We start from the raw sequence: 14,232 nt of genomic DNA on the forward strand, positions 1-14,232 counted from the left end.
TTTGCGAGGTTCAACGGAATTTTTCGGCGAAGTGGTAGTCTTTTGTTTTATTCGACATGTGCAAGCCTGCACGCGTGCCCAGGGTAGAAGTTTGTAAGACGCCGCGACGGAAAAACGTTCGAATATCATCTAGCATTATATTAAACCATATTTATATTAAACTTGTACTAAACTTACATTAAATTTATATTGAAACCTATAATATTATTAGGCTAATAAAGTCGATTTCTTGGCGTGAAAATATTTTCGTTACAATTGTTTAACTAGTACCAATAAATACTATTGTTTCGAACATGTTACTTTTTGATAATCCAACTCTTAAATTTAATTTTTGAATCTGATTCATCATTAAAAATAATAATAGGCATCCTATAAAATATTACTAAATACAGTAAAATTTTAACCAGACCCATGTCTTTGTAGAGAGATCAAAATATTAACCGTATCGGCACCGTATTTAAAAATTTTAACATTACCTGTATATCTTACTGCTTCACAATTCAATCGTATAACAATAATTTAGAATACTCAAAAAATTTCTTCTTCCTGCCTTTGAAAGAAGATAGAAGATGTAAGGCTGCCTTAAACTAAGTTATACCTATCACGCCCAAGGAAAAAGGAGTGCGATGCGCTCCTACTCTCCTCCTCTCACAGTTCCACATTTTTCATAAAAATCACCGGCTTTCACGCGAAATTACAGTTCTCAGTCAGCTCCTTCAGTGGAAGCTCGTCCACCCAAGTTGCTCTTGTGAATCATCTCTCAAAAGTAGAAGCAGGTGGCGACGGTCGTTACTAAACACCCGAACGCTTTGTTTTAAAGAGTGATGCAAGCTTGAGATTACAGTTGCAAGCGAAGCCAAGCCAAGGGAAATATTGGCGAGCATGGTATTCGACCATTTTTCATATCGTGATAAGCTAGTTTGAGAAGACTGTGTCCCTTAGATGGTGGTAGAGGATTATTCATAAGGTGTGAGTGTTGATTAAGTTGGTAACATGCAAATCGTTCATTTCAGCGTCTATCTTCCTTCGTCTATCCTTTTATCGGCTAAATATATTGCCTGCGGCCTAAGCTTCACCCCAACGAAGCGTGCCAGGGTCCGACATAATTGTACGCAATTTATCATAGGAGGACGGTATCGCCATCGCAGTTTGCCGGAAACTATTTACGCAGTTGGAGAACATTGCGAAAGATGCATCGAACGTAACGCTTTCAGGAAATCGTACGTAGTTATCGTGAAGCGCATTTAATCCGGTCGTAACTTTTTATAGTACCGAATATCGGACAATAAACAGTGCAGGTTTCAGCTTTTAAATACTTGTTAATAATCAAGTGTTCATCATCAATGTTTATCATAGTGCTCATCATCAATGTTCATCATAGTGTTCATCATCAATGTTCATCATAGTGTTCATCATCAATGACTACTGTTTTTCCAGCATGAATTTATGAATCAATCTGTTAACCTAAGTGAATGAGTAGGGGAATGGATATGCATATAGGTGAATGATTAGATGAATGAGTCTTCAAATGTAGGTAAATAATTAAAGGAATGAATCTATAAACATAAGTGAATAATTAGATGCATAGATGTGGTTGAACATTAATTTATGCATGAATCTGTTAACTTTGCTGAAGGGTTAGGAGAATGTATAGATATATAAATAAATAAGTTTGTGAATGTAGGTGAATGATGAGATGAATGGGTCTTCAAATGTAGGTAAATGACTATATAGATGAACCTACAAACACAAGTGAATGGATAGATGTATGAATGTGGTGTAGCATCAATTTATGAATGAAGCTGTGAATATAGGTGAATGATTAAATGAATGAGTCTCCAAACTCATAGAAAATGATTAAATGGAAAAATCTAATGTAAATACAGGTGAATGATTACATGAATCAATTTATAAATGTAGGTAAATAATTAGACAAATAAGTCAGCGAATATAGGTGGATGATTAAATTAATAAATATTGTTAAATATGAATTTAATGAATGCATCTGTCGAAAAATGAGTCTATCGCACGAAAACATAATGTGAGTTCGAGTGGTTTTGAAATAGTATTGCATATATATTTTGCTTATATCGAATACTGTCAGATTATGTAAAAAGGTTAAAAAAAGTGGTGTCGCAAGACGTTCAACGTCTACCTATTTTCCAGCATAACCATCGTCTGTAGAAACACTTATAGTAATGTTAGGCAATTTAACTTTTTACATTCCTTTGTCATCACTTCCGTGAGTTCACCTAATAATCGTTGAACGTCGTCCTTTAAATCATCGTTTCCTGCAAAATATCCTCCCAAAAACTCTTTCAATTTTGCAAACAGATGGTAATCGCTCGGAACTAATTCTTCAGTGCCTCCCATTTAAAGTGCCCAAGTAGTTTTTCCGTCTCTGGAGTCTCTAATGCATATGACAGACCGTAATTCTTTGTCAGCGGGCTTTTTAATCTTCATCATGTTAAATGTAAGAATCAAGGATTGTGAGGTAGATGAGCCATTTGTGGCTACTTCAAGGTGCACCGCATTATTTATTAATACATGGCTGAGGAAAGAATATGTACTCAGAAGAACTTTCCATTCATGGTTACTTGTGAAATTCATAATACGAAAGGTCCACAATTATAACTGTAGTTTTAGATTAATTACAAATGTTTGTTACTAATAAATAAAACCAAATTACTATACATTGTTATTCTTCTAATTTCATCTACTTTCGATATCTTTTTAAATTACTCTTGTAATACTTCTTTAATTACCATAATTTACTGTATTTCTTTATATACAACTACTAATCAGATTAACGTGTATTCAAAGCATTAACTGACTAAAATTATCTCTGAAAATTAGTTACAAATTGTAAGGTATATAGTTACAAAAAATCTTATAAATTGAGAAAATGGGATAGTGAAAAATGTCACTTACGGAATTGAAACTCTTAATAGAAATAACAGATTGTTAATACATCTACCAATAATCAATTTTGGATAAAATATTTACACTTCAGAAGATAAACAATGGTATCTTTAACATTCTTATAAATATAACAATCTTATAGAATAAGAACCGCCTACTCCCAAAACGATTCAATGTAAAAGACCATAAAATTAGAGTAACACTTCAGGACCTCTCCTTGTTACTCATTTTTATTTTGAATAGTAGTCGAGATAATTTAAAATTAACATCATACACATGTTTGTTAATGCATCACCCTGATTATGGTATTAGAAAAAGTATCAGCAGGGTTTTAACTTTTTTGCATTTAGATGAAACACAGCCATTTTGTTTTCTATTTTATGCTTGTGTTTATGTTCATATTAACCTTATATTAACCTTGTTACATTAACCTTATATTAATCTTGTTACATTAGCTTATATTAACCTTATATTAACCTTGATCCATTAACTTTATAGTAACCTTATAATAACCTTATAGTAACCTTACAATAACCTTGTGTTTATGTTTACGTTAATCTTAGTAACTAGTATTTTTCAGTAATTTTTAATCTTAACAATCATTAATTCTCACTAGTTTCTCACTATATCAATAACCAGTCCACCGGAAACGAATAAGAAAGGTTCAAAATCAAGCACAAAACTACGATAATCACTTCAGCAAAACATCGATAGCCTACAAAGACAGCAACGACCAATTAGTATAAAATTATTATAAATCAACAGTTCTAATCCACAGAAAATATGTTTTAGCAAACTCGTTTATTAAAGCCCTCGAAAAGCTTGTGCTTGCTAAAGGCATTAGTCGTTACTTATGTGCTCAAGCAGGTCCTCGTTCGTTTATCACGTGTACGTATCCGAATCTAATGTCAATACCACACGACACGATGATTTATCATTTTAGAAGAATAAACTGTTAACCGTAATTCTGCGCCTCCAGCTCGCGTTTATCATTTCGTTTGCTCGCCCTCGTCCCATCGGCAGAATTGCTCTTTCACTCGTTAATGTCGTTGGGCATTACGAAAGTTCCTTTGCCGCAATAAAAATGTTGATACGAATATGATGAAAAAACGTTAACGGTACACGGAAGGGAAATGCATTCGGAATAACCCAAGTTGTTCATTCGAAGTGGCGCGTTTGTTGAATTCTGATGGTCATTTATTTGAAACATGATTACTTTATACCCTTACAATTATTGTTACACTTGGAGGAAATTGCTGCATGTGCAATTTCGTAATTTGTGTTAACATAGGTATGATGCTTTAATCGAAACCTAATGGATCTCTTATGCATATATACCTCAGATGTCTCGTGGAAGGACTGTGGCTTTAATTGATTAGAGTGCATCCAAGTTGTAACGTGCTGTTGGTCTGACTAGGGTTTTATAAAATTAGAAACTCGGGTGGAGTCAATTTTTGTATGCAGCAGGATGTACAGAAACGTTTAAGTCTACGTTTACTTTTATGTATTTCATATTTATCACCTAGCAAAATTTAGTACAGTATGTTATGAAGAACGTGAAATACATATGTACTTACTTAACTTTTCAATGTAGTCTTACAATCTAATCAGTCGCATCATTCAGCTAGTCTTGCTTTAACTAGAAGTAAGTTATTTTAACTGTTGAACAATTAAACTTTTAAACGAACGAATTCTGTATGTGTAAAAATTAGAAAGGTAAAGTTTAATAAAATAGTAATTTCGATTGAGGTTCAAAGACTAACATGTACCTGTTCTGTTTAAAATATTGTACATAGACACCATTTTGTAAGTTGTTGACTACGATGTTTGGGCCATAAAAATTATAAAAGACCCACGACAAGATAAAGATTCCATTAGCCTCAAAAAACCCCAAACACCTATTTTTAACCGAGTCCGATTACTTCTCCATTGCGAATCGTCTACAGCTGCGTCTGTTGGTGATCTGGAATTATAAATCTCGTTTAGGAATCTGCTCTGAAGTGCCGGAAAATGTTAGCAAAAAGCTGCATCAAAATTGGTTCAGCCGTTTTGCAGAAAAATGGTGGTAGACGAATGCACACACATACACCGGCAAACAAACTTCTTACTCCGAATGCATATACCTTCTGCGGGTAAAAAGGAAATTACGTAAATGTAGACTCTCTCTACGGTGAAACGTAGAGAGGATTATTTAACAGGATTATTTAAACTTAAAACGATTATATACTTGAATTTTCTTCAAATCATCGAGAATACATAAATCGCTAATAATTAAGTAATAAATGTCACCATTGCAAATGTTTAAATTTGCCAACGTGCAAATGTTCGATATTAGGTTATCATCGAATGTATCTAAACGGTATTACCATTCCTATTTACTTTCCAGAAGCTGTTATGAAATTCGTATCAATCTGACTATTACACTATTTAGAATAAACTCTGGAGCTAGTAAATACTGTTAATATCCGCCTCATGTCGTGTTCATAAATAAATCGTAAAGTGGCGCAAAAGGAGTAATGGTAACTTCGTCAACTTTGATTAAAGGCTTAACTGGCCACACAGTTTCAAAGGACAGGCTACATTTTCCAGCGGAAGTTACAAGGGAGCCCAGCAAACAGGACAAATACGGTACAAATCTACGTATCTATGAGCAAGAGAGTTTGTACGATGTCGACATGCATCGCAGCAGGTTGTCAGGACAGTCATTAGAAGTTGAATAGTGCCTGTCGCGTGCGTTACAAATTTGAACGTGCCTTTGAACAAGTCCCAGGTACTGTTACACCGTGATGCTCTGTTTCAAACTATTCATCTTCAATTTGAAATTTCACCGTACGAATTTTCGCCGGCTCTATTGTGAGTATTTGCATGTGGGATACGCTTCAATTACTCGCGGAAGATGAAAAACTCGCAAACAAGAATTTCTATGCGAGAAAGGAGCTATTGTGCTGTTGTAATGGTTTCCTTTGGGCAAGATAGCAAAATACGAACTGGAGTATCTTTTTAGACACGATGAATAACGTAGTATTGACGTTAATGCAATTTTAATTCTTACACACGATAACTTGTGTGTGGAACGTTATTAAAATCCAAGAATAATATTAAATATATTCTTTAGATGTCTCGGTAACATGTGTGCAAACGTGTTTAGAACATGATCATAAATATTGCTTGTTTTATTATCTGTGCAATATTCTATTTAGTGTCGTTTATGGCGGATGAAATGTTTATTGGGACCGTTGATAGTCTATTCAAGGATATTGATCCTTATACTTGTTTTGAGGAACATCTTATATGATTACGGTTACTGGCAAGCTCATGCTACTATAAAAATTCTGTTTTCGACATCCACTGTACCTGCAGTAAACTATGGAACTGAAAATGCGATATTAGGATATAAAAATATTACACGTTATCAATTTGATTGTTTGGACATGTAGAAATTAGAAAATTTAAGCTTGAAATATTCGTATTTGAGGAAGCTCGGGAAATTTAGACATTTGAAATGTATATGTATTCTTTATATTCTTAAAAATTCTTAACATTTTTTAAGAATTTCTGATTTGGAAATTTGAAGACTTCTTTAAACATTTTTTAATTGGAAATTTGAAAACTTCTTAAAGAATTTTTAATTTGAAAATATAAAATTTGAAAATTTGGTACTTTTATAACTTAAAAATTTAATCTTTTGGAAATTCGATAATTTAAGAATTCGAAAATATGGAAACTGAGGATTTGGAAATTTGTGAATTCGCAAATTAAGAGATTTGAAAATTTGCAAATTGAATGATATGAAAATTTATAAATTCAAAAATTTTATTTCACATCCTGAAAGTTTGGAAATTTAACAAATTTTACAATGGAATATCAAATGTTTTAAAAATCGACTAGACATTTACTATTTTCCTGATTTTTGAATTATGTTTTGGACTCGACAATATTAATACTTTATCCAGTTTATTTCTATAACTGATGAGAACACAATTTTTAGATTTATAAAAAATTATTAAATACAATTATAAATTATATATGAAACACGATTTAAAGTACTTATGGACTTTAATATTCAAATACTAAAAACGAAAATTGAGGCATATTTTTGAGAAAACTCAATATTCGCATTAATCGATATTGTTATATAAAAATTAGGATGATATTTATGTTTGTAATATTAATTAGAAATTATACGTAGTACCTTTCAGTAATAACTCTTAAATATGACCATTTTTTTTATACCAAAGCACTTTCAAATATAACCATTTTATTATTAATCTATAATTGTTGAGTAATTTAAAAAAGTAATTACTAATAAGAACTAATTCCTAAAATAATACAGTATATCTTTTAAATAACAATATATATCTTTATAAATAATTCGTTTTATAATTTTGTTAGAACAATATCTATATGTGTTCCCCAAATCTATGAAAAGAGGGCGCATTTATCTTTTTCTTTTGTTTCGCATCTTGTGCGTTGTTCGTTCAGTTCGCAATATGTCCCGGTCGAGCCCAGGTGCGCTCGTGAGTTTTGATTTATATAATTATATTTTCAATATATCTAATTAACTGTGTTCCGAATGTGTTATCTTTTCATCCTATTGCACGCCAAACTCTGTCAAATTTTAATCAAAAGATTAAAACTTTTAGACACATCAGCTTCATAATTTTTACCAAATGGAATTTACATGGAGTCAGTTGCACTTTTACTTAATAATTTGCATTTATTGAAAAACTGAACATCAAAGTACTGTGAATAAGCTGCCGCCATTTTATTTCTGTCACATTACAAAGTTCTCATATTATTCTCAACTTGACATCTACATATCACACTTTTATGCATCTTTTTTTTCTTTCGCACATAATATAATTTTAACAATACCATATTCATTCTAATTTCAATAATATCATTTGTTTCTATTAATTGACACTTACTGGCCATGTATGGATCACGTTATTAAGTGATACTAAATAATTATTAATTAAACAAACGATGTTAAATTTCTCATCTATTACCTATATTATTAAGAATCTATTTGCTTACCTAATTGAAAATTTAATAACTATAACAACTCGTATTATCTACTTAGAACTCCAAATAATAAAAATAACAAAATAGTGTGAAACTAGTAAGATTTGTTAAAAATGAAAATACTATCTAATGCTTCATGAATGTCGTATTAAATAATAATAAAAGTGGAAAGGACAACGTGTCAATTTGTACTAACATCTTTTAGTTCATTTAAAAAATGAAAACTCTCGATTAGAAAATCTAACTGCACAGGAAAGTTTCCTATAATCTTACAGCCGTTTCCACTGTCTATTCAGGACATTCAGGATGAGCCACGTGTCGAAGATATTGTGCAGGATCGACAAGTTTCGAACCGAAATTTGGTCGAATGAACGGAGATATCCAATGGGTGCAATCGCGTGCAATTTTAACACCTCGGATGCTGACCATTTTCGTGTAATTTCGCGGTCAACTAACTTTTGTCAGCGTACAGATGTCTCTTTGCGCGTGGTCAAATGAAAAGTGAAAATTTTCGCGCAGTTCTGGCATTAACCCCATAAATTTTCGCAGGAACTTTTTCACAGTGGACAAAGCGGCAAGCTTTCTCTTGAAAACTTTTCCGTTGAGACTCGGTCGACAAAAGAAATGGTCGGTCCGAGGGAGAAGCTTTGAAAAGAAAACGACGGAGGAGAGATTTTTTTTATTGAAAAGTTTTTTCGCGCAACGCTATGTTTCATAATTATCACAGCAAGCTTCTGGTTTGTTCTTCATTTCTACGCAATTATTTCCATCGCTTTTTCGCCTCAAGAAACATGCGTTTGCATCTCTCACGTAATTAAAGCAATACATAACGTGAAGATAAGTGATCATACTCCGTTAATTAGATGAAAATATATTGGCCACTAATTTTTATGATCGCATAGTTCTGATAATTCATTATGTTGTTCAGTGAATTAACTTTTAACGTTGATTCAAAATATTTCAAGAAATTTTAAAAATTATGATTGATTGTACTCGTTTAAACGTTTGTATGTTTTAAAAATTTTCTCATTCTTTAAGAATCATTTTAAAATTATAAAAATACCGAATCCATCAATAAAAATAAAGAACATAATTATTTTTCTGAAGAATTTTCTTAACCTTCTTCCTGTAAACGCAGATGCATATGCGCTTCAAGGTTGTGAGAAATTTAAGAGATAATATTTTACACCTGCCACTGAAATTTTTTTTTTTATTTAATTAGTTCAAGTTTTGTAGAGTAATAAAGTTACATAACATTGAAATATTAACATGGTATTATTAACAATGCACCAATCATTTTGCATTAAATTGATTAAATGCGCGTCTTTAAATTATCGATGAAATATGTCTCTGAATGAAATATGTATACTACGTGTCACTTTTAATATGTCTCAAACTTCAAATGGATATAAGCAGTAGTTTAACCAGTTAACCGTGGAATTTAGTTTCAAAAGATCACCACAGGGTGTGGAATTAAAAATAAGCAACAACGTGTATACACGTCGAACGCAGAGAAAATGATACTATTATAGACTTTACGAAAAACGAGGAAGGATTACATTTATATTCGTCAAAAAAACTAACAATTCGTTTCTGAATACGTTATTCAAACACACCGCAGTAGAAATTTGGTCCGACGTGTATATGTTACCGTGAAAGACTGAAATCTGGAGAATGTCGACTTTCACCGGTGAATGTCAACATTCACATAGTCGCTTGGTGTATGTCCGAAATATTTGCTAAATACCCTTATTTCTGACTTACACCGGTAAATGTCGACATTCACCATGCACTAATGGTGAATGTTGAACATGTCGCAGATTTATATTTTCTTCTCCGTAATTCAGTCACTATAAAACGTCACAAGGGTGACGTAACTTTTTCGCCTCTTTTTCTGAGAGGAGTAACCAAGAATTTAAAACACATAGTACATTCTAAGCATACGTGTTCTTCCTCCGTGGACTATTCTGGCGTGAGTTCATATAGTATATTAAACAATCCTTCATTGGTAACATAATTCTGTATATTCGTTTCCCCTAATTTTAATGGTACAATTACTTTCCTTTCATCATTAATTTTTAAAACGTCAAAACGTTTTAATCGTCTGTAATCCAAAGGTGCCTTGCACTTAGTTTTAGCAGAAACCACTTCAGAAAGTATTTTAGAGTACTTGTCTTGAGAAAAATAACCGTCTTCTCGTTTACCCGCAATTAATGCATTTAACTTTTCAAGAAAAAGATCACGATTTACTGCAGTATCCATTCAGTATAAATTACGGTATTGGAAAAAAAATTAAGAAAACGTTGCTCGCATCATCAAAGCTTGCATAAAATTAACAAAGCTGACTGACTCTTTTGGACCTCCACCAAAGCATATCTGTGATTGTCGACATACACCGGTGAAGGTCCGAATGTGCAAGAATGTAATAAAATATTCGATCTTTCACCGACGTATTTGGTATGTGTTGACATTCACCGGTGAAAGTCGACATTCTCCAATTTCGGTCTTTCACGGTAACATATACACGTCGAACGCACTTAACTGGTTAAATTATATTATTAAATTCTGTCAAATATTATACGTACTTAAATGTTGACTATTATTTATTATTATTGACAACAAGTTATTATCAATTAGAATCATTAGGGAGTGATTTATGTAAGGGTCATTCCACGCTAAATCGATCACTTTTGGAAATCACCATCTCCGATTTTGTTTTAATCGAAATATGATGTAGTCCATGTGAAATTAGGGGGGGTTTAAGTCATCATTTTGCCGGTTTTGAATTTGTTAAGGAATAGCAAGCCTCCAAAGTTTGCAATTTTTGCCCATTTTGGCGAAAATAGGGTTCACTTAGGAATTTTTTTCTCAGAAACTACTTAACCTATTTAGGTAAATTTTTTTTCGTTTTATTCATGAGGAATTGGGCTATTTTACAATATTTTTTCTAATTCCGTCAATTTGTTACAAAATGTCGGAAAATTTAAGCAAATTCTTTTTTTGCGTTTTTCTCAATGAGGGGCATAATGGGTTAAAATTTATAAAAAATATGGTTCTATTCTTTGATGCTTCCCCTTCAAAATGAGCTCTTCAGAACAATGGAGCCCCAAAAATTGACGCCTCTACAATCTGTAAAAGGACGCGGGGTATCCCGGTTTCAGGTAGGTGAGTCGTGTGCTCCGCTATTATGATCGGTTATTTTATATCACTGGCCTCAAAACTATACAAGAAGACTTCGTATACGACTAAATGACCCTGTTCATACCTAGCAAAGTATATTAATAACCACTCTTGGTCAATGATACACTTATAGTTATGATAGATTTAATCCTAAAGTGATATAAGCGTGAACTATTTGTTTGGTTATCCGTTTGAAAATAATAAAAGACTAAACGTCATTAGGTTGTAGAAAACATGTCTCACGAGATAGCTACGCAATATGAAAGCAAAAAAGGTTTTATTCATTCAACTTTTCAGTTAAATGATTTCGGTGTTTTTACAAAATGGCATTCTTGTACAACTACTCATGATAAAGGGGCCATGCTATGTTATTGAAGGGAGCACTAAAAAACTTGCAATGTACGTTAGCTTACAAAGATTGTTAGAAAAAATTCATTTCTCACTAAAGATTTATTTGAATGAGCAGAATCATCTTTTTCGAACATAGTATTTAATTGTGCAACACGAATTGAATATATTAAATATACCGATTATTTATAAGCTCCTTTGGCAACAGCATTATCAATAACAGGGTCTAAAAGTTTTCACAGCTTTGCTTCATTATCAAATAAAGAAAATAAAGTAGGACTTACTCGTACGATAATGGTGGCTCTGTACTTAGTGTATGAATTAACTGACATTATATTTTTTCCAACAACACACAATGCTTTACATACTTTTGATCACAACCCACTATTACCCCATGGCGATAGAAAGAAATCACCACTTCTTCACGGATTCCATTAAGTAGTAATGCCTTTTTTAAAATATAAACAATAAATATAGGAACTAATATCTATGAATAAAGTTACACAAAAAAATGTGTGATTCGTCAAAAGTAAGTACTAATATACTTTGCTAGGTATGAACAGGGTCATTTAGTCGTATACGAAGTCTTCTTGTATAGTTTTGAGGCCAGTGATATAAAATAACCGATCATAATAGCGGACCTACCTGAAACCGGTATACCCCGCGTCCTTTTACAGCTTGTAGAGGCGTCACTTTTTGAGGCTCCATTGTTCTGAAGAGCTCATTTTAAAGGAGAAGCATCAAAGAATATAACCATATTTTTTATAAATTTTAACTCTTTATGCCCCTCATTGAGAAAAACGCAAAAAAAGAATTTGTTTAAATTTTCCGACATTTTGTAACAAATTGACGGAATTAGAAAAAATATTGTAAAATAGCCCAATTCCTCATGAATAAAACGAAAAAAAATTTACCTAAATCGGTTAAGTAGTTTCTGAGAAAAAAATTCCTAAGTGAACCCTATTTTCGCAAAAATTGCAAACTTTGGAGGCTTGCTACTTCTTAACAAATTCGAAACCGGCAAAATGATGACATAAACCCCCTCCCCCCCCCCCCCCCCTAATTTCACATGGACTACAACATATTTCGATTAAAACAAAATCGGAGGTGGTGACTTCCAAAAGTGATCGATTTGGCGTGGAATGACCCGTAATCATTTTCATCCTATTTCAGGCTTTAAATTGATGTAACTTAAGTGCTATTTCACGGTACTACTATGTCATTAATTCATGTCAGACATTCCGTGCTTCGAATTCCACCGTTTGATATGCAAGAACGCAATATACGCACTTGTTGACATTGATGTGTGTGACTTTGCTAAATTAAATATCATACAAATAAGGTATTAAGTGATGTTTTTCAGCCGTCATACACGGGAGTTAATTAAATTTTGTATGTAATTTGTAATTAATTAACAGGGATTAATTTTTAACGAAATTTCCATGAATTATAAGCTGAACTGTTACTGAATTATGAGTTGTCTGTTACTGAATTATTTTCTAATTGGAAATTGAAATTTAATTTTCTAGTCAAACTTGAACACTACAAATTAATTTTAAGAATTTTTCAATTAATCTATTATTATTATCTTCATTTTTCTGAAAGATGGACTCGGTCCACTTTCGAAATGAACGGTTTACATGAAAAATTTCAGGTTTAAATTAAGTATTTGTCTGAAAGTGCAAATCCTTCCATGTACTTAGTTACAGTTTCATATTTTCTAAATATAAAAAAATTGCAATTATCTTAATTGTTTTCTTAATCATTTCACTACTAAAATATTTACTTTATAGGTTAAAATATTATCATTTTTTTTTTAATTTTTGTTTTAATTAAATCATATCTATCAACTTTGTGGTTCAGAAGATAGTATTGGGAAGTAATTTTTATCGCAAACTAAACTTCTCTTAGTCTATTGCGTGTGTCTCACAAGAAGTCTTTCAAGAGTTAAGCGGTATACTATTATTATTTTGAATAGTATTAACAAATAGTATGCGATCAAAAAATATTATATACCAGAACTCATTTTTAAAATTTTGATCAGCCAATCAAGTATTTCTGTTAAGAGACTTCTTGTCAAGCACACGCAGTAATAGCCTGTTATAAATGAAAAAAATTAAAAACACAATAGAATAATAGAAAATAAAGCAGAATAAAACGTATAAAGTGGGGCGAGGTTTATAAATTAAAATGTATCAAAATAATTCAGCATGCGTAATAAGAAAAATTTTATTGTAGCTACACGTGAAAACAGCCCTTTTCTGCGTGAATATTATCGACACGGCAATTCATATTCCGTTTTATTTAATACTGGCATCCCTGCTGCGGTTTCGCACGCGACATTTACATAGAATTCGAAATTTAAATTCATATATTTAAAGAAGGATCATTCTTCGCATTTTATTGTACTTCCACCCTTCTTTCGTGATATCGGTATTACATTCTCTTTAATGTTTATTTAACACGATTTAATTTCTAAGCCCCTTTTTTATAAAGATACGGCTAAGATTGTAAAAAGTACATTTCACGCTCTTGTCTCTCGTAGATTTTGACTTTCAGAAGATCCCTTCTTACAAGGAATGTAAAGTAAGTTATACATGCTGATTTTGTTGAAATTGTGGTGCAATATAGAACTCGCAAATTATTTAATACTTTATTGTTGCGATCTACAAAGTGGCTCACCACATTTTGCCATCTAGATTTGCGTCATTATTATTACTCATAGCAAACAATGTTTCAGATGAAGTTGAATGGTTT

General features: G+C 32.2%; 1 protein-coding gene across 8 annotated transcripts in view; it reads left to right on the plus strand.

Moving 5' to 3' along the window:
- LOC100877022 (uncharacterized) overlaps positions 1-14,232 on the plus strand; it is a 286,611-nt gene that overhangs the window by 201,591 nt on the left and 70,788 nt on the right. The gene's annotated exons all lie outside the window — the stretch shown is intronic.

The sequence above is a fragment of the Megachile rotundata genome, chromosome 8 (assembly GCF_050947335.1).
Source record: "Megachile rotundata isolate GNS110a chromosome 8, iyMegRotu1, whole genome shotgun sequence".
Taxonomy (NCBI): domain Eukaryota; kingdom Metazoa; phylum Arthropoda; class Insecta; order Hymenoptera; family Megachilidae; genus Megachile; species Megachile rotundata.